The sequence below is a fragment of the Ambystoma mexicanum genome, chromosome 3p, assembly GCF_040938575.1.
Source record: "Ambystoma mexicanum isolate Mex_15411 chromosome 3p, UKY_AmexF1_1, whole genome shotgun sequence".
NCBI lineage: Eukaryota > Metazoa > Chordata > Amphibia > Caudata > Ambystomatidae > Ambystoma > Ambystoma mexicanum.
In genome coordinates, this window is record NC_090925.1 from 1126934525 (window position 1) to 1126959109 (window position 24585).

A 24585-nucleotide genomic window follows, 5' to 3' on the forward strand; every position below is an offset into this window, starting at 1 on the left:
GGATGGGACAGCAAACTGTTTGGCCAGTCAGATGGCTGAAATGTTCCATTCACTGTGATTGGCTGCAATGCATTGTATTGGAGCCAATCAGGGCGTGTGAAACATTCAAACCACCTGATTGGACAAAATTATTACTCACCAGATTAGGTGATCCTGGGTATGTCGATGGCTGGGATTTCTCTAAATTGGAGTGAGGAAGTGCTCTTCTGGTTCAAGCCATAGATATTACACCCATGTCTTGTTAAGGGGTTCTAGATCTGAAATCTACCATTGCTTCAAGAAGTACTACATAAGTTGAATTTGTGAACATGTTCCCACTTGGCGCAGCCAATTGGTTTCATTGTAGAAGAAATACCAGTGTTAGAAAATTGAAGCTATGTACTACCACTAGATGTGTGAAATTAGTGTGGGTGGTAAAAAGACTAGTAGAAAGGACTGCTGAATAATATTTGTATCATCATTTCAAATCAGTACTGTGATGCTCTTCTATTTTCTTTTAATCCTGATATCATACTTCCATCCCATTGCAAGATCTCTTCTGTATTCAGCTTTCACCAACTTCAAACCTATGACCTGGAAGTGGTTAGTACATTATATGAAAACATGAAAGCATCCTACATACTAATTCACCAATGATCAGCATCATGCATAAATAGATTTCTTCCAACAAATATCTCTGAAATTGCTTGTTTTATTAATGCATCTTTCACAACAACGATGGTCCCAACTCACTTAAACATGCTATTATCACTCCGCTACCAAAAGAACTATGAAGTACAGCAAAGGGAGTGATATATAATTGAAGGATAGTCGTCTACATAGGTATCCCTTTAGAGGACATCAAGCAGCAATGATGCTGACTTTTACATTGCCGTAAAACCACTATAAATGTGTGTTAGCTGTCAGGTACTGTACCACAGATGTAGACAACAGATGTGCATAATTTTACTGGCAATATATGTTTACACAGTGTAGGTGCCTTTCCCCAGCTTACTACGTGTGAGAGAAAATAAAATAACCAACATCACCCCTGTCGGGGAAGGAGGCACTGAGACCCGGCTGCAAGAGTTCAAAGGATGGTTTATTTCTCCAGCTAGGAAATAACCCAAAAAACCCCTACTAAACATTTACATCATACTTGTATATATATCAATTAAAGTAACTCTAACAAAAAATGCTAAATGGACCCGATTGGCCAGGCGGTGTGGTGCTGTAGGTGTGGGTGGCATCTCTTCCTTCTGATTGGCTGAGTGGCTGACGAGATGACGGACGTCAAATATCTTGTGCTCCACGTAGGTCAGGGTCCGGTCACTGTGGTCACTACCTAAGATAATATGTTGCATTCGTAAAACACTAAATAACAAATTATCTAAATATTTTATGTTACTTTTCATATTGTATTTCTACACAAATCACACATAAGTACAATTGGGTCATTCGTGGTTTTAATTGGAGGCCTTGACCTTTATTGTGCATGTAAAAAGAATCAAGCTGTGTTTCACATATCTCCTAAGTTTTAGACCTATTAGTATAAGTAAAACCATATATTGTGGTAAAATGCTTAAGGTTAGTAGTGGGTGTGTTGGGTGGGTTTCGCAGCACAGGCGAGGGTCTGGCACTTGAAAGAAATACATTACAGGGAGCGCAGGGTCAGGATGGCAATAAATTGCTCTAAATGGGGGTGAGTGGCTTGCACGTTTATCGGGACGAATGAGCAGAAAGTGCTTAGCTCATCCTGGTTCACATGCTGGTTCTCATGCTAGCAGTGATCTCAGAGGAAGAAAACTGTATCATATTGGTTGTTGCAACTTTCTCCGGCTTCAGCGTGAGAATGGGAGCGCAGAGCTTTCCTTCGCAGTGGGAGTGCAAGGGTGGGGGCCAGCCAGCTGCCTGCGCGCCTTGTGTGTGTGTCTCTGTCCTTGGCTGCTGCGGTGGAAGGGGAGCTGAGCATTGCTGTACTATTGCAGTGAGGCCTGTTTACCCAAGATGGAGTCGAAAGGGGGCACAAAAGATGGATGCCCCGTGTCCTGCTCAGTAGTCCCATCTATGTAGCAGTCAACCGTGGTTAACTTTACATAAGGGCAAGGGGCAATCCCACTACCGTAGGCACGTGGTCCAAGCCTTGTACTGAGGAGTGTACGGCGCGAGGGGGCCTGGGGACCCCGCACTCCCATACATTCCACCCTTTCGTTACATCTAAAGTAACAAACTACTTACCTCATTCTTTCCGTTCTCCCTTCGGTAGCGCTCAGCTTCAGCCACAGCCTCATCCCAAGCGGGTGTACCCTTTATTGGCATTCATGCTTTGCACACACATCTTAAGCTGTTACCTCTTCTTGCGTATTCTTCTGGGGTGACCATTAAGTATATCCCACCATCCCCATCTAAATCTATCCAAACTTCGTTATACCACAGCAAGTCCTTTGGTTCTTTAATGGTAGTGTGATGTAGATCATCGACCACGTCCCCATACTGCCTATAGATGGCAGTCATTCTATACTGCGGTGTGGTGTATTCTCCAGTTTGTACTTGGGCACCTATCATGGTAGCCACCGTTGTTTGTCGGCCCACTGTTACCCTCATCATCGCTGAATTAGGCATATTATTTTCACAGCATCTTAGTCCCAGTTGGCACACACAGAATATTAGGAGAAGAAAGACAATAATGGGAATGAGTATCTTCACTGCTATGTTCACCCATGATGGTATCCAGCTGAACAGATTGTCGAACCACGTGTTGTTGTCTGCTCCACCTTCTGTTCTCATTCTTTCTCCTAAATTATGCACTGCTGTTATCACGTGTGACAGTGTCCCGTTATCAGCATCTGAAGTTGGTACGAACGTGCAACACGCCCCCCCAATTTTTTTGCAAACACCGCCGTCCATCGCCGTGATAAGATCTAAGACATATCTGTTTTGCATCGTCATCAGGCGCAGTGCACGGAGCTCTATTTTTATGATGTTGAATCCTTCTTCAGTGTCGTTAGCCAGCTGGATGAGCTCCCAGCGTGTTATCTGCAGCCATTTTGCGTTTGTCCTTGCTTCTAGCCTGGTGCTAGAAATGTTGCAAAAAATGTCTCTGCAGATGAGAAAAGTTTGTACTGCTGCGGGATTTCAGCAAGGAGTTCTGATGATTTGGACGAAATATAATTGGATCTTTTGCTGCGTGACAACTTGGTTCTCAATGTTTCTTCTGACAATAGTTCGTATGCTGGGGGCTCCGTGATTGTCTCATGGGGCGCTGTCGATGTTTCAGCCGATTGCCCTGCTGCCGATATGTCAGCCGATTGGCCTGCTGTCGAACTGTCAGCCGAAGGCCTTGCTGTAAACTGTACGTGGCTCTCTGGTATCACCATTAGTGCTGAGTGAAGTGTGGCTAGTGCACAAGTGCCCCTCCAGGATGCTGGGAGATGCAGGTAAGCTCGTTTGCCACAGATCCAGTATATGTCCATTAATGCAGCAGTGCCTTTTTTCATATCTGGTATTATTAAAGTCTTATTGCACTGCTGTGCGGTTCCCATATTCACCTTCCCTTCTCCATGCAAGCAAAGTTCGTGCAGTATTTCCCTTTGAATCTTTATGGGTCTCTCCAGGGGTGTGACCCATGTCAGCTTGGTGATATGCTGTGACCAGATGGCGATGCACGTTTCTTTTGCCTACTCGTATGTTTCATCTGGCAGCCCTCTAAGCCCCTCAGCTATGCATTTAATCGTTTCATCATGCGACTTGTCGTCTGCATACCTTTTATGACGAAAAATGGCTCTTGGAGGCAGATTACTCCTTGTCGTCTGCTGCCGCATGTTTGTTCGTTTTCCAATTTTTCCATGGCGACTGTGTGTGCCTGAAATGTCTTTTTTATTCTACACAGCATCAGATGAATCAAACATTGGGCCTCAGACAAGGGTACTGTGGAACTGACATTTTTGGGGTTCCAGTTGCATGAGGAATAAGTGAGCACACGTAGCAACTTTCATTAATTGCTTGCTTTGCTGCGGCGCTCATGTCTGAATACGATTTATTTGATTGGTCAGGGTGTCGGGGGTCCTCTATTTCATCTAACCCCAGATTGTGATAAATATCATATTTGTTTTTTCCCGCCCCCCTTTTTCTCCTCCTTCTTTTGTTTTTTAATTGGGTAGCAAATCTTTGATATTGCAGCGGGAATATTCTGGACCATGCATCATCAATGTTGTTCATAGTGACATGTGTGTATTCAGTAGTGGTTTCTGGTGCCGTGTGTGTGTGCATGCTTGCATTTCTGGAGTTAGTCAACCAATAGTAATCGTCATTTACATTCCATCCAAGCTCTATCTCCTTGGCCATAGTATTACTCAACAATGGAATAGCAGTTTTGTTTATATGCAATTGTTCATAGGGTGACGTTGTATTTATACTATTCGATTCAACGTTATAAGTGTCCTTCAAAATGGTTGTTACTCCAGTCCATATTAGTTTAGACCCTGGTTTTGTCATATTATCCCCGCTCCCCCTTTGTTCATTTCATTTGCCACAAATAAAACAACGTTATACCAAATAAAATAAAACATCAATATTGCAAATAATATGGCAACATATTTTACAATGCATTCTACATTGCTCAATCTACTGGCCCTAGTGGTATCCCTATTTCTATCTAACATTTCAGCCTGCTCAGCCGTTCATCGCATTGGCTCATGTTGAACCTATGTGGGCGAGACAAATTCGTTAAGTCATCATGAAAAGAAATATATTTGCAATTGTTCAATCTTTTTCATCTTTTTGCTCAATTAGGCATTCAACAATTTCTTTCCATTTATCATGAAAACAAAGAAGAAAAATAGAAAAAATAACACGATTCATATGAGATTTAAAAAGAAAAAAGAAAAAAGAGAGAGAAAGACAGAATATATAAAAAACATTTTGCTTTTTCACTATTCTTTCCCTGTCTTAGTTGCAGTTTTCATTGTTTCAGACCGTGTTAGCCTTGCCATCCACACAGTCTGTTTCATTTTGGGGGAGTGCGACACTGTGCGCCCTTCTCACGTCCGATAGGTGCACCCAGTATTTCAGTCCCTTCACTTTAACTGCAGTTGGAGTGCTGTACACCACTGTGTATGGACCATGAAATCTTGGTGAATTCCACCTTCTTACAAAACTTCTAACATAGATGTGTTCCCCTGGCATTAAAGGCCCCTCCGGGCTATCTGCTGCCGGCATGGAGGTGTCTGTTGCTACATCTTCAGTAAATGGCGGAGCAATTTGTTTTGCTATGCTGCGTACTGCGTGCGTTAGCTGTGCTAGGTATTCCTCAAACTCTTCCCCCAGCACTGTGGCAGCCCTGTGTGCATCAGACGCCCTCCTAACAGGAGAGAGCGGCGTGTGCATTCTTCTCCCCGTCACAATTTCGTGCGGGCTCAAGTGGTGATCCTTGCATGGTTGATTTCTGAGTTGGAACAGTGCTAGAGGCAGACAATATACCCAATTTTTTTTCAACGTGCTGCATAATTTCGATAAATTGCTTTTGAGCAACCCGTTGATCCTCTCCACAACTCCATTGGCCATTGGATGATAAATCGAACATAGTTTATGTATCACCCCCAGAAGGGAGGTTACTTCTTTGAAAAGATCATTCACAAAGTGCGTGCCGTTGTCTGAACGGATCACGTCACATATTCCCCACCGCGAGAATACTTCTCGCACAAGGAACTTGGCAGCACATTTTGCGTCAGGATGGGGGCGGGGGCCCGCTTCCACCCACCGTGAAAAAGAGCATACCACCACAATCAAGTATCTCGCTCCATTACATCTTTCTCCCATATCGGCGTAGTCGATATGTAGTTCTCTGAATGGACCTGTAGAGCGTGGCAAAGTGCCACACGGAGTTCGTTATGTCATTCCTGAATTGTAAGTTTGGCATGTAGTACATTCAATCACAAATTTAAACAAGTATTCATGCAGATTGGGAACAAACCAATCCTCCTGAATGTCTGAGGCGATGTGTTGTTTTGCAACATGAGCTGGGAAATGCAATTGTTGGAACGCTACTTATAATAGTTCTACAGGCAACACTACCCTGCCTGTCGTTTCTTGTCTCCAAATGAGATCTGTGGCTGATTGTTTACATACTCGTTTGCCCCACATCTCCTGCTCTTCCGGTGGGGCCTTTATCTGGAGTTCTATCAATTGTGCTATGGGCGTGTTACTGTATGCTTCTGCTGGTTGTTCTGCTGTGGCTGTTTTTACAACGTACTCTGATGTTGGTGTCTTATTGAAGTATGAGGCTTCCTTCGCTGCTGTGTGGGCTGCCGCTTTCCCCAATGAGACAGCGTCTGTGTTATTGGTATGGGCTTGGCATTTAACCACTGCCACTAGCGATGGCTCTGCTAAAGCTTCTATTAGTTCATTTAACAACGTGGCATGTTGTACGGGGGACCCGTCTGCTCTTCTGAACCCTCTCCTTCGCCAACGTGATAGCCCTGAGTGAACTGTGGTGGTGACGTAAACTGAGTCTGAATACATTGTTATGGCACAATCTTTGGCTGTGTGTAACGCACTGATTAGTGCAGTCAGTTCGGCTGCTTGTGCAGAGTAATGTGAGGGGAGGCACTTTTGAAGAATCACTTCGTATGTGTCTTCTTCCATGCGCACTACTGCCATCCCCACATGTTTCTCTCCTGTCTCTGAGTTTATGGATGCTGACCCGTCTATGAAATAGATTTCTCCTTCTGTAAGGGCATTTTCTCTTGCTTTGGGAATGTCATCGCCCTCTCCCTCATACGTGCTACAATCGTGTTCCTGTAAATCTTCAGTTGTGCATGGCTCTGTAATGAATGTGGCTGGGTTCACTGTCTTGCATCTGACCACGTGTACATTTGGACTTGATATTATTATTTCATAAGCAGATGCTCTCTGTGTTGTGAGAGTAGATTTTGATCTTTCCAAGATAGCAAATAATGAGTGTTCCGCATATAGCGTCACTGAACATCCCATTACGATCGTGGCACTTTTCTCAATAGCGAAGGCCGCTGTAGCGAGGGCCTGTTCGCAAGCGAAATGTCCCTGCATTACTGGGTCTAATATTCCACTGTAGTACGCTAATGGTTTGTGGCCTAGCGATGTCTTTTGTGTCAATACTGCTGTCATCAATGTTCCATTGCTGTGTGAAAACAGGAAAAATTCCCTTTCATAATCTGGATTTGCAAGGACTGGGGCGTCTGCAATAAGGTCTTTTAATCGGGAGAATTGGGCAATTGTCTCATGTGTCCATTTTATTGGGACCCTGTTCTTCTGTGCTTCCTTCAGTGCTTGTAGCATTGGCCGTGTGTATGCTGCATAATCGAGGATCCATGCTCGGCAATAGTTACATATGCCAAGAAATTTCTGCATGTCCTTCACTGTTTTTGGTATGATGATTTGTCGATTGGCAGCAGCTCTGTCTGGTAGTATTCTTTTTCCATCTTTAGATATTTTCTGGCCGAGATATACAACGTCTGCAAGGCAGTATTGCAACTTTCCTTTGTCCACCTTGTATCCCTTGGCAGCCAATACGTTAAGCAGTGTTATCGAGTCTTCTCTACACTCTTCTTCTGTTTTGCTGCAGACGTGTAAATCATCTACGTACTGTATAATGGTGCTCCCTACATCTATGTTGCCGATGTCTTCTCGTAGTACTCTGTTAAAAATGCTTGGGCTCTCGCAATACCCCTGTGGGAGTGTGCAGTGTTCATATCTGCTGTTTCCTAATGTAAAGGCTGTGAGGTACTGCGATTCTGGTGCAAGTGGCACAGAGAAAAAGGCATTTTTCAAATCAATGACAGTGAAGCAAGTTGCCTATTTTGGTATACTGCACAATATTGATGCCGGGTTAGGCACTAATGGGAACTCTTTTTGGATGACGTCATTGAGTGGGCGGAGGTCCTGGACCATTCTCCACGCCCCTCCTTTCGCTTTTTTAATCGGAAAAATCGCTGTGTTGCATGGGGAAGTTGATGGCACTAAGATACCTTGGCTTAGGAGTGCATTCACTGTTTCTCTAATACCTTCCTCTGCTTCTTTGGATATTGGGTATTGTTTCACTCTAGGTGGGAGGGCACCTGGTTTCAGTTTTATCTTTATGGGAGTCACCTCATGCAACAATCCCCCATCGTGTGGCCCTGTAGTCCAAATTTCTGGTGCTACCCTGGCCATGTCTTCCTCAAATATTGTCAGTGGGGCCTTTATGTTAGCCATGAGTGGGTTGTGTATTTCTCTGTATTGGATCATAATGTCACATGGTATGCTTATTTCCATTATTATTTCTCCATCCCCCTTGTAATCAGTAAACAATTCTTCATCAGTTATATCTTTTAGCATTATGTTTGGCTCTATGCATAGCACACTTCTCCACTCGCGTCCCTGCATGTCCAGGCCTATGACCACAATGCGTTTGTTGGAAACTTGAACTGCCTCAATGTCTATAGATATAACTGTGCCTGGCACTACATCTGTTGGTGTGATTGGGCGGAATATGAAGTCTGATGGTATTCTCCACTCTTTTTGTGTTATTTCAGGCACTACTCGGGCTAATACCTGTATTCCATAGACGAACATGTCCATGTCAATGGGGATCCCTCTTACTGCAACTTCCTTTTTAATCATGCTTATTATCAGGAGTGCTCGTACAGGGCATACCCCTGGCGTCGAGCACACTATCCCTCTTTCAGTAAAGGCTATGGTCATGTTTAACTTACTGAGCAAGTCTCGTCCCATCAAATTGATTGGCGCGTCTTCGTAATACAATAAGGGTGCGCGCACTGTTTTTCCCCCTACTGTTACATCAAGATCTTTTGTATAAGGAACTTTTAAAATAGCCCCAGAGAACCCCTGCGTCTCCAAATTTCTTCCCGAGAGCTGAAACTGCCCTTCTGTGAGACATGATTTTTCTGCTCCAGCGTCTACCATAAAGATAAACTGCTTGTTTCCTATCTCTGCCGCCACTAGTGGTTCCTCATTTGCACTTTGTGTGGTGGATAGGACTGGACACGCAAGTACTCCCTGTGGGCTGTCCTAGTCTTGGTATCTTTGCTGACCTGGCACTGAAAAATCGTTGTCACCTACGACCGTTACGCCACGAAATGGTGCTGGTGCCCCGTTTGCGGCCGCTGCAAAAGTGTTATTGTTTATGTTCCCTACTGAGTTTTGTCTTGCCATTGGCTGTAGTGGGTTTTGCTGTTGTGGCTGCTGCTGTTGCTGCTGTTGTGGGGCTGGCTTTCTTTGTTGCATTTGGGGGTCATAGCAGTACTGATCTTGTTGTCGACCCCCTCCCCATTGGAGCTCCACAAGGACTACCTGGGTGCTGCTGCCCCTGAAAATAACCTGATGGTCGCATTCTACAATCTCGTGAATAATGTCCCCACCTTCCACAATTCCAACATGTCCCCTGTTGTCCTCCTCTTGGTCCTTGCCCACCATAGCCTCTGTTTTCCATTCCTCCATATCCTCCCCTCTGCCCACGGTACCCACCTCTTCCTTGGGCCTGCCTGTTCTTCCACTGTGATCCTTGGCATGGCTGTTCCTCTCTGTTCCACTGTCCTTGGTCTTCTCCAATCCACTGCGCTGCTATCTCAACGGGTCTTCCTCCCGCGTTTTCCTCTCTTTCATTTCCTCTGTCTGCGGTTACACTGGCAGTAATGGCAGCGACCTTCACTAATTTTGTCTGCACTAATTTCGCTTCGTCGGCCAGCCTCTTTTGTGTGACCTCCTTTTCTTTCTCTTTGATCCTCCTCCAATGGTGTACAATTATGCTCTGAATTTCAGGCCACCCTTTGGCTTCGATCCCAGCTATTTTGTCCAAGGCCTTCTGCACCTCTTTCGGCAACCCCTTTTTAATGATAAAATAAAATAAGGCTGTTGATTGCTTCCATGCCGTACCGGTTTCACTTCTCCATAAGTCTTGCACTCGCAAAATGAATTGCGCAGGATCCTCGCTCTGCTCCATCGTGCACTGCATCACTGCATGTAAGTCTGGAACGTCTGGAAATGCATGCCGCAATGCATCCCACACTTGTGCTCGAACATTGTTGAATGGTGATCCATTGTGGCAATCACAGCTCATTGTTACTCCCGGGAACCATGCCATTTCCCAGATTGTGTCTGCTTGGTCCCCGATTGCTGATACTAATAAGCTTTTCACATCACCTATAGCTAACGGCACGCCTGCCGTGTTCTTCTCAAATACATGTATCCACTTAACTGCTCCTCCCGTCAGCGGGCGGAGGAGTTTTAACAGGTTGTTTTTGTCCATCTGGGCCCACGGAATATAGTTTAGCGTACCTACTCCTTTATGTATCAGTGGCATTTGTAGTTTCTGTTTCTTTCCTGTTTTGCTCGTTCTCCCTTTTTTCATTTTACTTACCAGTATGTTCCCTGTCCTCCCTGTTCGTTGTCTTAATCTACCTTGCCATAATGGTGGTGATAGTGTGTCTGGGTAACGGCAGTTTGGCAGTGGGGAACCCTCTGCGGCAGCTGCCTCTTTGTATTCATCTAAATCATCCCATACTTCTTCTATTTCTAACTCTAGCTCGTTATTATCCTCCCAGTTTTCCTTGGGTTCACTTCCTTGTCTTTCACCCTGATCTCCACTTTGTTGACTCTCTGGTGTATCTGGGCGTATAATTCTCACTGGCCTGTTATTCAATTGGAACAGTAACTGTCCTGACTGCCACTCTTGTTCTTGTCTTTGCTGTGATGACGTCCCTTGTGATGCAATGGATTGCCCTGATACTGAGACTGCTGGGGTTGCATTGCTTACTGCCCCTATCGGGGGTGTGAGATCTGCCAGTGACAGCGGGGGTACCTCCCCTCCCCCTGGCAGCATTTGCCCTTTGTCACATAGAGCTCTTAACGTAATTTCAATTTGTGCGTGTGCTAGCTGGTGATTTAAATCGCCTGATAAACGTGCTATGTCCACAGGAGGTGCACTCGTGGGGCCGTACAGGCCTCCTTTGTCATATGGCGGAGGTTCAGGGGCTGTTGCCCCGCACTGAGCAGTGGGGGGTGGGTGGTATATACAGGGGCTCACTAAACCCTACTGCTGGCCTGGTCATTAAGGGATAGATTTTTGTTACTTCGTTCTCGGTTGTAGTTGTTGAGCACTCCCCTTTTGGTGTCCCGCTTACTTCTTCAGGTATTTTCTGCTTTTCTATCATTCGGCTTGTACCTACCTCTGCCGTGGGGGTAACTTCCTCGAACATTCGTCATAAATCTAATACTTCTCTCCGGTTCTGTAACTGTTTCCCTTTGTATTGTGCTAGCAAATGTGTTGATACTAGGTCCAACACTCTTTTGTCGAATGACCCTCCTTCTGGCCAAATTGGTATAACCCTATCTCCTTTTATCTCAGTGATCCACTGATCGTGATACTTCTGTATCCTGTTGCTATATAGTGGAAGGTGCTGGCAAATATGTGCCTGTGGCGTTACTCCCCCCATGGCAATGCTTCTTTTCCTTTCTTGTGTGTTCTGGTACCCTTGAGTCCCCTCCCACCTCTCACTTGGTATGTCAGTTACAATATGTGAAAATATGTTCTTTATCAATGCTCGCAATTATGGTATGTCACATTAACTGTTCTTTCTGAGAGGTGTTACCTGGTCACCTCTCACAATTTATTTCTTTGCCTATTATTTATTAATCAACAATTGACTTGTACTGAAATACTTTAGCGTGTTCAACAAGACATATACACAAAGCAGACCTACAAACATATAATCATGCAACATACACATTCACTGCCTGCGTGCGTTTGTTCTTTCCCTATTCCCGTTACTCTCCCTGGTTTTTCTTCTTCCCTATTCTACCTACTATTTCGCATTCACTCCCCACCTCTTTCATCTTTATTATGTCTCAAGATTTCTTACCTCCATGGAAAAAGAATATTCTAAAACTACTCCGAGTCTACTCAATATACGAGACCCCTACTATTTTCTCTTTATCTCTATTCTGCACTTGGTCGGGACAAATGCTATGCGGCGCCGCCTTCTACCCCGTACGGGCTAGGATACCACTTCTCTTCTTCTCACTTCTTACAACACCTAATGGCCATATAAAGGATAGATCAGAAAAGCCTCACCGTCACTCACACAGACCCTATTCTTAACTACCTTCCTTTGGTTTGCTAATTCCCTTCTTCCCGTATTTCCCCTTACCTTCCTTTGGGGTCTTTGCAACCGGGGCTCCACGTGTTCAGTCAAGTACTTGCTCAGGTCCGTCCCCCAACCAAGCCGTGGCCTGGTTTGGCGAGCAGCCTTTTCGATCAGGTATTCGTCAACCGGGAACCCTTGACCCTTTCTTCTTGGTGTGCACAGTCTGGTCAACCGCGGAGGCAATGGTTTTGCTGGGGGCGTCCTGGATCCAGCTGCCGGGTGGTGCAGGCCTCGAGGCACCTCTCTAAATCACGTCGCGGGGGTCACCAAAAATGTAGGTGCCTTTCCCCGGCTTACTACGTGTGAGAAAAAATAAAATAACCAACATCACCCCTGTCAGGGAAGGAGGCACTGAGACCCGGCTGCAAGAGTTCAAAGGATGGTTTATTTCTCCAGCTAGGAAATAACCCAAAAAAACCCTACTAAACATTTACATCATACTTGTATATATATCAATTAAAGTAACTCTAACAAAAAATGCTAAATGGACCCGATTGGCCAGGCGATGTGGTGCTGTAGGTGTGGGTGGCATCTTTTCCTTCTGATTGGCTGAGTGGCTGACGAGATGACGGACGTCAAATATCTTGTGCTCCACGTAGGTCAGGGTCCGGTCACTGTGTTCACTACCTAAGCTAATATGTTGCATTCGTAAAACACTAAATGACAAATTATCTAAACATGTTATGTTACTTTTCATATTTCTAGACAAGTCACACATAAGTACAATTGGGTCATTCGTGGTTTTAATTGGAGGCCTTGACCTTTATTGTGCATGTAAAAAGAATCAAGCTGTGTTTCACATATCTCCTAAGTTTTAGACCTATTAGTATAAGTAAAAACATATATTGTGGTAAAATGCTTAAGGTTAGTAGTGGGTGTGTTGGGTGGGTTTCACAGCACAGGCGAGGGTCTGGCACTTAAAAGAAATACCTTACAGGGAGCGCAGGGTCAGGATGGCAATAAATTGCTCTAAATGGGGGTGGGTGGCTTGCACGTTTATGGGGACGAACGAGCAGAAAGTGGTTAGCTCATCCTGGTTCACATGCTGGTTCTCATGCTAGCAGTGATCTCAGAGGAAGAAAACTGTATCATATTGGTTGTTGCAACTTTCTCCGGCTTCAGCGTTAGAATGGGAGCGCAGATCTTTCCTTCGCAGGGGGAGTGCAAGGGTGGGGGCCAGCCAGCTGCCTGCGTGCCTTGTGTGTGTGTCTCTGTCCTTGGCTGCTGCGGTGGAAGGGGAGCTGAGCATTGCTGTACTATCACAGTGAGGCCTGTTTACCCAAGATGGAGTAGAAAGGGGGCACAAAAGTGGATGCCCCGTGTCCTGCTCAGTAGTCCCATCTATGTAGCAGTCAACCGTGGTTAACTTTACATACGAGCAAGGGGCAATCCCACTACCAGAGGCACGTGGTCCAAGCCTTGTACTGAGGAGTGTATGGCACAAGGGGGCCTGGGGACCCCTCACTCCCATACAACAGTGAGAGAAGTACATTGGATTTAAAAGTCAGAAATGGCACAACTGTGTTATAAGTTCCTCAATTGTCCGTTCCGTAGAGTATTTCTGTGAACCCCCATTGAAAACAGGTTATGGTGGATGTCAGCTCCAGTTTGTCAGTCCTGCAGAGATGGATGACCCCCACTAACCCAGAAGTGAAATGCCTAATCTGCAGCCTCTTCATTTTTGCAGCAGGTTGGACACTCCAAGGTGAGGAGAGTGGGCGTTCTGAAGTGAACAGAACAACAAACTGCCAAATCTCAGACTATTTGCTCTGTCACTCTGGATTTCTGCATTAATTTCACGGATCTACAATAAAACGCAAGCACACAATTGATCAAACTCTTTAGCTCCCATTGTTATAACTCTGCCTTTATATTAGAGGAATCACATTTACCCAGTAGCATCCACTGGAGGCTGGCTTCAATCAATAATTACTTTCTTTAAACAAACTGCTTTCAGAGATGATCTGCTCCTTATAGTATGGTAATGTTTTTTTATGGCACTGTCTCCCTCTACTATGTTAAGTTCTGAGGTTGCAGCTAATATTTCTGTATGAGGAGAATTATTAAATGTACACATTTTAACAGTTTCTTTGGATTGTTATAATCCTTTACCTAGCAGTGTTCTCTCTTATATCCTTGCCTGTTCTTGTAACTTGAAAACTTGTGCGCCAACCTCATTGTAGAAAACGTGGCAACTGAACATGATGCTGTCATTCTTCGTCTTCCTTCAACTGCTTGCAGGCATGCACCACACGCAAAGGTACTTTCCTCTAGCCTGGACAGGACGCATAGTTTTTAATTCTATATTATGTTGATTTGCATATTGTTTTATCTGACACACTGTCCTCAGACGAAAACATTTTAATTAAACTTTGAAACTTTATTCTGACTATCCTAATGTTCACCTGAAAAGAAAAGAATTGTGTTCATCTGTGCAAGTTCTCAGAGAGAAATGTTGTCAAATATACACCTACGTTTTTCCCAGCAATCACAATAAGGGGCTACATTTTAAAACAATGAATTGGATGCATTATTAATCTAGTATTTTATTTTTTATTGATTTTATAATTTTACATATTGCTTATTTATTAATGTTTTATGTGCATATATTTTATCAACAGTTTATCCGATATAGATCTCATTTGATTGATTAACTTTTAATATTTGTGCAAGTTAGTGTTTCCATACACACAACAATACTAAGTGACATAGTGAAAACGAATTTGTTAACCCATTACAAACGTTTTTTAATTACATTAGGTACTTAACTGTTAGTTTTACCAATGCTTATTTTTATTTATTAGCCAAAGGTCACTGTATAGCAACATTGAAACTAATGCAGGTTTCAGACATATGTGATTACTCAGATTTAAAGGGTCATCATCATAATCACATAATAATAAACCACAATGCCTTATGCACATATTTATACTAGATTTAAAATGCATATAATGTTTATGCATGACACGCCATCTTGATATTGGCAATTAAACATCAGTTGGGCTTGGAGACCCTACAACAGCCTTACTAGCATCTCAAACCGAATACGCTCCTCGATATTCGGAGCTCCCATGAGATGTCTCAGGAGCTGCTGGCAGCCATCACTTGTTACCAAATCCTGCCTGTGGGTTTGGGTATATGGGGATTGTGTTCAGTGGGCCAGTCAGTCATTGAATCACAAAGCAAGAAGAAGTGTGCCCTGTGAGGTTCAGAAGCCTTATAGTGGAACCAAATAATTTGCGCTTTCTCTCTGTAAGTTATGTTAGGCTGTAGTTACAGGTCAAGACCAACACAGCATTTAGAGAACATTGGGGAGATTTTGGAATAGTTTAGTGATCTTTCTTGACAGTGCATTGTATATGAGTGCTTTTTGGAATCCGCTTATCCCCTTTTGTCCGTTTGTATATTGACCAGGCCCGCTTTGTCATCTTTCCTTTTAACCACAGTCCAGAAGATTGTCTCTGTCCTCTCCCCAGTTCATTTCCCCTTGTGGCACCCCAAAAAGTTTAAAAAGCAAACAATGCCACTTTTTCATTTGTATTGCCATTTGGCTGTGTGTTCATCAATTTGGAGTCAGTCCAAATTTGAGAAGCCCACTTTAAATGATCCTAACTTCACAAAGGTTTATATTAACCATAAACACGGTATATGGTTGTGTAGAGGTTGTGATAGTCAACTGGCCCCAATGAACATGAAGAGACTCAGAATGCCAGTAACTTCTACATTCAGGTAAAGTCGTGCCTCCCTAACCCCCTCACCCGCCCCCCCCCCCCCCACACACACACACACCCGGCTCTGGATCAGGCCCCCTGCCTCCGTCGCTTTGTTCTTTCTAACCCAAACAACCGTACACTGCATTAGGGATCTGTGCTAACATACACAGCTCTTGAAGTGGCAGACAGCAGCCGTCAAAGAGACTGTGGCTCGGAGAGCACGAGCCACAGGCCGGCGCCACATCACCCTTCCCTTACAAAACAAAATAAACAACCATGTAATAAGGAAAAAATAGTAACATGTAAACATTACAATAGCTAAGATATATTGTGACCAAATTGACTCTGAACATGAAACAGGTGTGCCATACAAATATGCAAACTGTCTCAGCTCCCGCCTAACCAATAATCTCATACGCATCCTGGAATCCACCCATTCCTGATTGGCCATTGGCACGGCTGGGGCTCCCGGCCTCCTTTTCCTGTAGCTGCTTGTTCCCAGTGCACAGACATCACAGAAGTTGCCAAGCTTCTGTTTCTTGGTTGCATGGACCGTAGCTCATCTGCACATGTTTCCCAGACTATCCTTATTCTCTCAACTCCTGACCTACCATGGACAGCTTTACATTGTTTAATTCGATATAACTGTCATATGCTGCCATCTTTAATCCTCACTGAACTAAGAAATGTTTAAATGACTCTCTCATGGGCTCAGAAAACATTGCCATTGATTTCTTACTCTGTACTTCTTTCTGTTCTCGAGACATGTCTCCTCCTACTACTTCCTGTTTATTCCTCTTGTGAATATGTTTAACAAACAATTGCTTGTACTTTGCTTGAGAACTATCCTTCATTTCGCTCACCTTGCCTTTGTCAATAGCCGTGGGAGGCACTGCCTCATTAACAAAGCTGGATAAGGAAAGGAGTTTGCCTCCCAAGCCTCATGTGCTGAAATGATGAGACTCCTGCCACACCGCTGAGAGAAAATGTTGCACTCCATAGCACAGTTAAAGTTTTAGTCGCATCCATGTTGTTGCGAATTGCTTGTTCTATAGTCACTACTACAACCTGATTGAATCTACCCACTAAACCATTACTTTGAGGGTGATACACTGCAGTATATTTCCACTTGAAACCTTTGCCTATGGCATACTCACTTACCAATGAACCCTTACATTTCGGACTGTTGTCACTTAGGGTATTCCTTCTAAACGCATGAACTCTACCAACCTTTTCCTTGTGACCTCTTGACGTTTCTTTACCTCTGTCCACTTAGACTAGTAATCCACCATGACCAATAGAAACATTTCCTTCCTCCCCTCCATGTGATATTGTCATATGAGGTTAATGCCCAGCTATTTCCAAACGTCCTTAGGAACAGGTAGGGGGGTCATTGGTATTTCTCCCCTGGTCTGGGTTCAGACAAACCCAACACTCTCTTATTTTGCGTTCTATAAGCATATCCATTCCTGGCTACCAATCCTTTATTTTAGTGCAGGTGATCCCAGGATGCCCCTCAGGAGCATGTATCAATAACTGATCTCATAACACTCTTGGTTGAATCAACCTATGTCCCCTTGAATAGCAATCCATCTTCTAATGACAACCCTTCCGTCCCTTCCTAATATGCCCTTACTGCCTCTTAGGCCAGCGCTTTGTCAAGCCAACTCTTGCATGCCTATTGCGAAACCTTTGTCAAATTTGGGCTTATACTTAGTTCTTCAACCCATCTATCACTTCGGATCACCTGATCATGTTTTGTCACATAACCTACTGCAACTTCACCTTCACCTGATACTTCTGTTCCCTCTTGTGTACTGGAGAAGGTTGCAGATAAAGGCTCTCTGTTCATGTGGACATATATTGCAGCCTAATTTTATTCCATGAGTCTCAAAGACAAGAGGGCAATTTTCGCGGTTGCTCTCAACAAACCTTGTACCATAAGTACCTCTACTAAAGGTTTAGGGACATTCCGGATAGTTATGGGAAATGTATTTCCTGAATTATTCCAAACCCCAGTGCATGCCAATAATTCTGTCCAATTACTGGATATCCTGATTCTGGCTCACTCACATCCCTGGAAGCATGGCAAATGCCTCTTTCTTCCTTATCTTCTGCTTGTGACAGAACTGCTCCCAGTCTTTTTGTACTAGCATCTACTGTCAGAATTGAAGACACTTACATGGAAATCCCACCTAGAATGGGTGCCCTTCATATTTCCTCTATCATTATTTGACTTGCTCTTTCACACTCCTTTCTCAATTCTAATATCACTCCCTTCTTGGTTAATTCGGGAATTTCGGCAAGGATTTTTACAAATTTACTGTACACGTCTGCCAGTCATAAAAAGGAGCGAACTTCTACAACATTAGTTGGCATTGCTGAATCCTTAATTGCTTTCATAACTTCTACTTTGGGCATGTATCCTGTCTCATTAATCATATGTCCTAAATAGTCAATGTGTGATGCCCTAAATGTGCATTTGCTCAGTTCAATAGTTAACTCTCCCTTCTTAATGTGGTGTAGCACTTTATCTAACCTTTTATAAAGCTCTGTTCTGTCCCTGCCCTGTACTAACATTTGTTACGTTATTTTACATTTGTATGGTGCCTCCTGTCTTATGTAATGGCCTCAAAGCGCTACAGGATGCCTGCCCCTTCATAAGTCCTTAGTCGGAAAAGACAAGGGAGAGGAGCATTGCAATGCATGCAGCAGAAATTGTAGTTTAGGCAATCTATGGAAAGCAGAGAAGTGCAGTTTGAAGGCGTTGTGAGCTGAAGAGAGGATTGAGAAGTGGTAAGGACTGTATTAAAGATAATAGAAACGATGGTGGGGAGGAAGGATAGCTCAGGGGCAACGCGTTTGTCATGGAAGCAAGACAACGGAGCGCAACTCAGGGCTGAATCCCGATCCTGCACTTAGAAACTACTCATTGGTATTAAACGCGTTTATAAATGAAGAATTATAAATTATGAAAATATGTGACAGACATATTTTAGTGGGATTCAGCTGTGTTCCATTGGGCACAGTGCTACACCGGGCAAATAAGGAGTGTATGAACCCAAAGGGCCACTGTCTACAGTTGAGGTGCCTGCTACACTTTACATGCAGTGTACATGCATATGGTAGAGACTATGTGACAGCTGAACCAAATTGTTCAAGGGATTCATCTGTATGCTGGTGCACAGTGCTACATGCATCGTATGTGCACAGTCGATGATATGCTATCACAGATTGGGCAGATTTCCTACCTTGACTTATCAGTGGTATTGCAGCACCCTTTTTTGTGCATTAGCAACAAAGGCCTCAAAGTAGCCCACATGCACATGTGTTAGCAGCACTGTCAAAACAGGTCTCACAGCAGGCCACACATGCATGCATGTGATAATAGAATTGGCAACAAACAGCAGTCCACATGCACATTTGTTAACAGTGTTGTGAGTGGTCTTGCGTAGTGCCCTTCTGCCACTATTGTTTGCTTCACTGCACTTGGCTCTGTAAGAAAAAGGGATGGACATTAGCTAGACAGTGGTGGATGCAAAACTTGTCAAGTTGATGGGTGCAGGTCAGAAGTACAGTTTCCTGTGGAGAATTCTGTTTTCTATGGTTTTGGCAGAGAAACTTGCCAGTATGTTATCCATAGGGAAGAGCCTGAGGCCTGATAGACTTCAGCTCTTTGGGTCTGGTTATCTGCTGATGTGTGAAAATGTGATGGGGCTAAAGAGAAGAGCCTAGCCATGATTTGGTTCGTCTCACAATACTATACGAAGAGACCCCAGGGAAAAGAGTCTGTACACAGGTACCCCTGGTACTACTATCAACAAAAACACAACTGCCCGTCTGCAGTAATCAATGCAACTACCAAGTTAGTGATACATGAATGTATTAATTGCCATGTATAAAGTATCAAATCATGAATTCATATTCAATTCTATTTGAATACAAGAACCCTATCTGTGTATCATAAAACCAGCGTCTACAACACTCATAGTGAGAAGAAAGATAAAAATTACAAATTCACAACTCACTGTATTCATACTTATTCATTCATAAAGTGCTTTGTGCCTTCTAACATCAATATGAGCATACTCCGAGCTAGAGCTACACAAAAATTGTATTATTCTTAACCAAACAGGTCTCTGCATGGATACAAACAATTATAAAAATACATCAAAAACATTTCCAATTATAGCCTGCCCAACATTTTCCGTTCCTGATCGGCTAGGTGATTAATCACAGCAACTTCTTCAGGGGTTTATCTGAAATTCTGTTATAAAGAAGGTTGCTTTCTATTCTGCACATAAGTTCACATATGTAACCCCCGGTCGGGGATAAAAGAAAGGATCCCTGGTGCGTGAAGCTGTTCCGGGGATGGCGAAAGGAAAAATAAAGATAATCTGGTCCCCCGCTGTAAACCAGACCGGTCACCTGGAAGAAAGGGAAACTAATTAGAGTAAGGGACCCTCACAAGTGAGCCTGCAAGTGTCCCATTACTCTAAAGGATAAAATCAGTCACTGGTGCGAGCCAAGCACTAGTGACAGTTGGAAAATCCTTCAACACGGTTAGAGGCGCGCTGCTCAGTGCCCGTGAGATATGCAGCTGAGGCCTTTAATTTGGCACTCCCCTGACAGGCAGGGGAGTGCCTTAATTAATCACCTGGCAGACATGGCCCAGTTTGAGAAGTGCTGTGGGGGCTTCCCACGCTGTGTCTGAGTGCTGGGCTGCATCTGAAATACGCAGCCAAGCCCATATAAAGACTTTGGGGCCCCCACACACTGTTACTGCTGCTGTTGCTGCCTGCCGCCACCGCAAGAAGAGCCACCATCAAAGAGTGCAGGAAGAAGGAAGATCAAGAGAGCAGCAAGGACTTTGAGACTGCCCTGGCCAAGTCATCCAGCAAGTAAGGTTTAAAAAAGATTTTATTTTAATACAGTGCACTGTATAGACTATTTTTTTTTCAAAGAAATTTAATATTTTTAAAGGACTCTTAGTTGTGTTTTATCAGCGCAGCTTCTTAGGAATAACTTAAATTGTATATAGTGCCTTGTGCTCTGCCCCTTTTCACAAAAAACTCACAAAACCCTGCTGGTGTACCAGAGAAGGATATAAGTAAGCGTTTAACAACTAAGAAGAACTCTACACCAGCAATCCTTTTGTCCGCCTCTCCTTTTGTGCTCCAGTTACTCTAACCTTGTGTTTTGTCCTTAGGGGTATTTGGGGAACCTGCCTGCACTAACTTCTTGATCTTCCCTACCCTGACCATATTCCTAGCGAGGTAAACCATGGTGTTCTCGAACCCTGGAGAGCAGGGTTAGGAGACAGATAAGCCGAGTGAAGTTATAAATGAAGGGTTCAGCTGTATATTGTGTGCACGTGTATGCCTGTGTCCCTATAAGGTGCGTTGGACGATCACCCCACTCCATTTTTTGGAGGCACTGCTGAGCTTACCTTTGGTGTGCCAATACCCTCCCTATCCTACCTACTTACACTATACCTACCTTTTCCCCTTCCTGGGGTAGTGAATAGTTTGCTAGTGTAGGTTTCTGTTACATCTGAGGATGAGGGGATTAAGCCCGACCATTGCTTTATCATAGGTGACGTCCCTTGGAGTGCCTCTCTACACCAGGTGCTCAGGTTGACAGAGTCGCTCACTGGTTAGGTTAAATGCCCTGGCTTAGCAGTAACCAGTATCCTGGTCTGCTATGGGCCTAAGGAAGTTGATCGTGATGCATCGCCCCTTACCATCCATGGGGGAGACCCAATAGTGTCCGTTCCTCTCTAAGCATTGAACACATGGGGCCTCCTTATGGGTCGGGCGGTCCGGAAATAAACCAGCCGCCCTGTTAATTCCGGACCGCCTGATCTCGAGTCCTGCAGGCGGGAGGTGGCGTTTCCGCCGGGTCTGACCTGGCGGGTTTAACACCGCCTGCCTGCAGGCGGACGTGGAAACACCAGCACCATCACGAGATGGTGCCGGTGTTTCCACTTCCCCATTCCCATTGAGTCCTATAGGACTCAATGGGAATGGGGATTTACCGAATTCCACCTCTGGAATTCCCGGGTCACCGGGGTTGTAATGCCCAGGTAATTCCAGGAACCACGGAGGTGGAATGGTAATACGAGCCTAGCGGTAACCAGCCGGAAAAACGGATTCGTAATGAGGCCCATGGTCAGGGTTGCAGGCTAGTGCAACAATAACACCACCTCTACTTAGCCCAAATCCTGCCTTGCTCAGTGCTGTGCCCCATCATCCTGCAGCGCACAGTGTTGATGCTATCATGGCTGCGCTCGTAAGCACCCCTATCCTACCAGGGCCTAGAGCGTGTGCCAGTGCTACACCAGAAGATAGAGGCGCTAAACTGATTGCATCCTCTATTGCTGATGCTTTCAAGGACATATTACACAAGGTCATCGCAACACCATCTGAGTATGTGTCACAAGCTTCTTTCTTCTCACCTGTTTTTCCTTGCTTGTGGTCTTCTTGGGAGCGCTTTCCTTCTTCCTCACTGTTAGATACTTGTACAGGTAGGGGCACAAGTCTTCAGATTCCAGCGTGAGGTAAGCCGGCTGCCTTAAGCAGGATAGTATTCAGTATCCAGGAATGTTCAGCGACGGGATCCAGGAAGGAGGAAGGGCAGGCGTCCTATGCTCACAGAGTGCCCGGAAGACCGCGGCACCGAGCACAAGATGGGATCCGGGATGATGGGAGATAAGGCTTGCGGAAGAAATGCAGAATCAGGAGGGGGTTCCAGGAAGAAGAAAAGGGGGTAAGGAACTGGGAAATAGTACGGTTCAAGGACTCGAAACACACGCCTAACAACTCCAAGCAGTTGCATTGAGATGCGGGGGCGTTCCTGTTTTCTAGGAAGCAGAGCGTTGCGCGTAAAGACTAGAGCTTAGCGTGTCTGGGCCGTCGGCCATGTTGGAAGAATCACTGACCTCATGTCACGGGACATCATGGACCACGAAGTCCAGAAGGGCCGGAATCGGTAGGTTCATGACAGCATGGCCTCTATGTCCACCTCAGACCCTTCTCTGGGAAGAAACCAACCCTGTGGGGTGAGCAGGAATGCAAATGTTGGGTGACCAGACTAACCAGATGATACATGACTGGAGAGCTACAGACCAGGAGAATAGGCATTGTGTCATTGTGAGTCTGCACGGCCCTGCATTGAGATCCATCCATGTACTCTGTTAAACGCATCCAGACCCCACATCGAAGGACATCATGTACACGCTGGATGGAGTGTTTGAAGCCACCGAGTCTGGTGCAGAGCTGATGGTGAAATACTGTGCTACCCGCCTCCAACAGGGTTAGCGTCTCTCCTAATATCTGGCCAGGACCAAGTCGATTCTTCAGCTGGCTTTGCAATGGAAGGGTTTTGAGCTAAACAGCCTGAACCTAGTCAGGCTGCAACAGGTCTTGCGCGGAGCCAAATCTCTGCCGCTGTTACTTCTGCAGATATGACCTTGAGAACCGACCCAGAGACCATCACACTTTGATGAACTTGTCCGAGAGGTGCGTACTCTGGAGGGCAAGATGGAGGACATGATCTGCGACATCAAGTAGAGGAGTTGCGCCAAAACATCCAAGCAATACAGCTGCAGAGGGTGCAGGCCAAGCCACCACGTGTAATTACATCCAGGCCATCAGAGTGCAGGAGAGTCTCTACACCGCCATCCCGAGACAGAGAACACCAGCTCTTCCGGCATGCTCAAGAGACACGGCAGCTGCAAATGAACCAACGACGTACCGCACCGCTCCAGCCTTGGCTGTTCTACCATAGGTGTGGACAGGAGAACCACAACTTCCATATGTGTACAAATCCACCGGATTACGACTTAGTCACAGCAAGGTTCCAGGCCTGGAATAGTCCAACACAGGCAATGGTGGGAAACGCCAGTGAAGACCAGGAAGCAGAGCACCGGAATCCTCAATACTACTACGCTCCAACCGAGTAGCCGTGACAGCTAAGAAATCTATGCCACCAGACGGCCTAAGGCTGCAGTAATACTACCGGTAGGCAAGTCATCTGGGAACCAGCATCCACCCAGACCGACTACTCCACCTGAGAGAAGATCAGTTGTAGTCAAACTACGAGCACCCAAACATCATGGGCAATACCTAATGGGCTCATAGGATCACTAGCCACTGCAACAGTTGCCATCGCTGGTCGACAGGCACAACCACTTCTGGATATCAGCTCACAGGTGACCATCGTTTATGAGCGTTCTACAGAAAACACCTGGTGCATATCCCATTGGAGCCCTTCGCTGGGCTGAACCTTGTCAGCGTAGTAGACAACCATTGCAAATATCTGGGGCACATCCAGTTCAGACTGCAGTTTCCATGTGATGTAGCTGGAGTCAGTGCTCCTATTGCTGACTCCAGCTACAGAAATGCGCCTGGGAACACTTGTGTACAGGCACATTATAAATGCCATTTCATATTGACACCCTGGCTCTGGTCTGCAGCAGTCGGAGTGAAGATCCTGCAACACCAGTGGTGATTGGAAGCAATTCCTCGATGTTCCACGCACTAGCGGCATTATGTCAGGAGATGGCTGGACCACAACATGCCAGCACGTTGACCATGCACCCCACATGCCAACAGGCATATATGCAGAGAGAGATCTGGTCCAGAGCTCCACCTGAAGGACCCATTGAAGATGTTTGCACCACCTGGTTCGGGCAGATCACAATCCCGGCACAC

General features: G+C 45.1%; 1 protein-coding gene across 1 annotated transcript in view; it reads left to right on the forward strand.

Moving 5' to 3' along the window:
- Positions 1–24585, forward strand: part of LOC138579826 (ABC transporter F family member 4-like) — a 613068-nt gene that overhangs the window by 243106 nt on the left and 345377 nt on the right. The gene's annotated exons all lie outside the window — the stretch shown is intronic.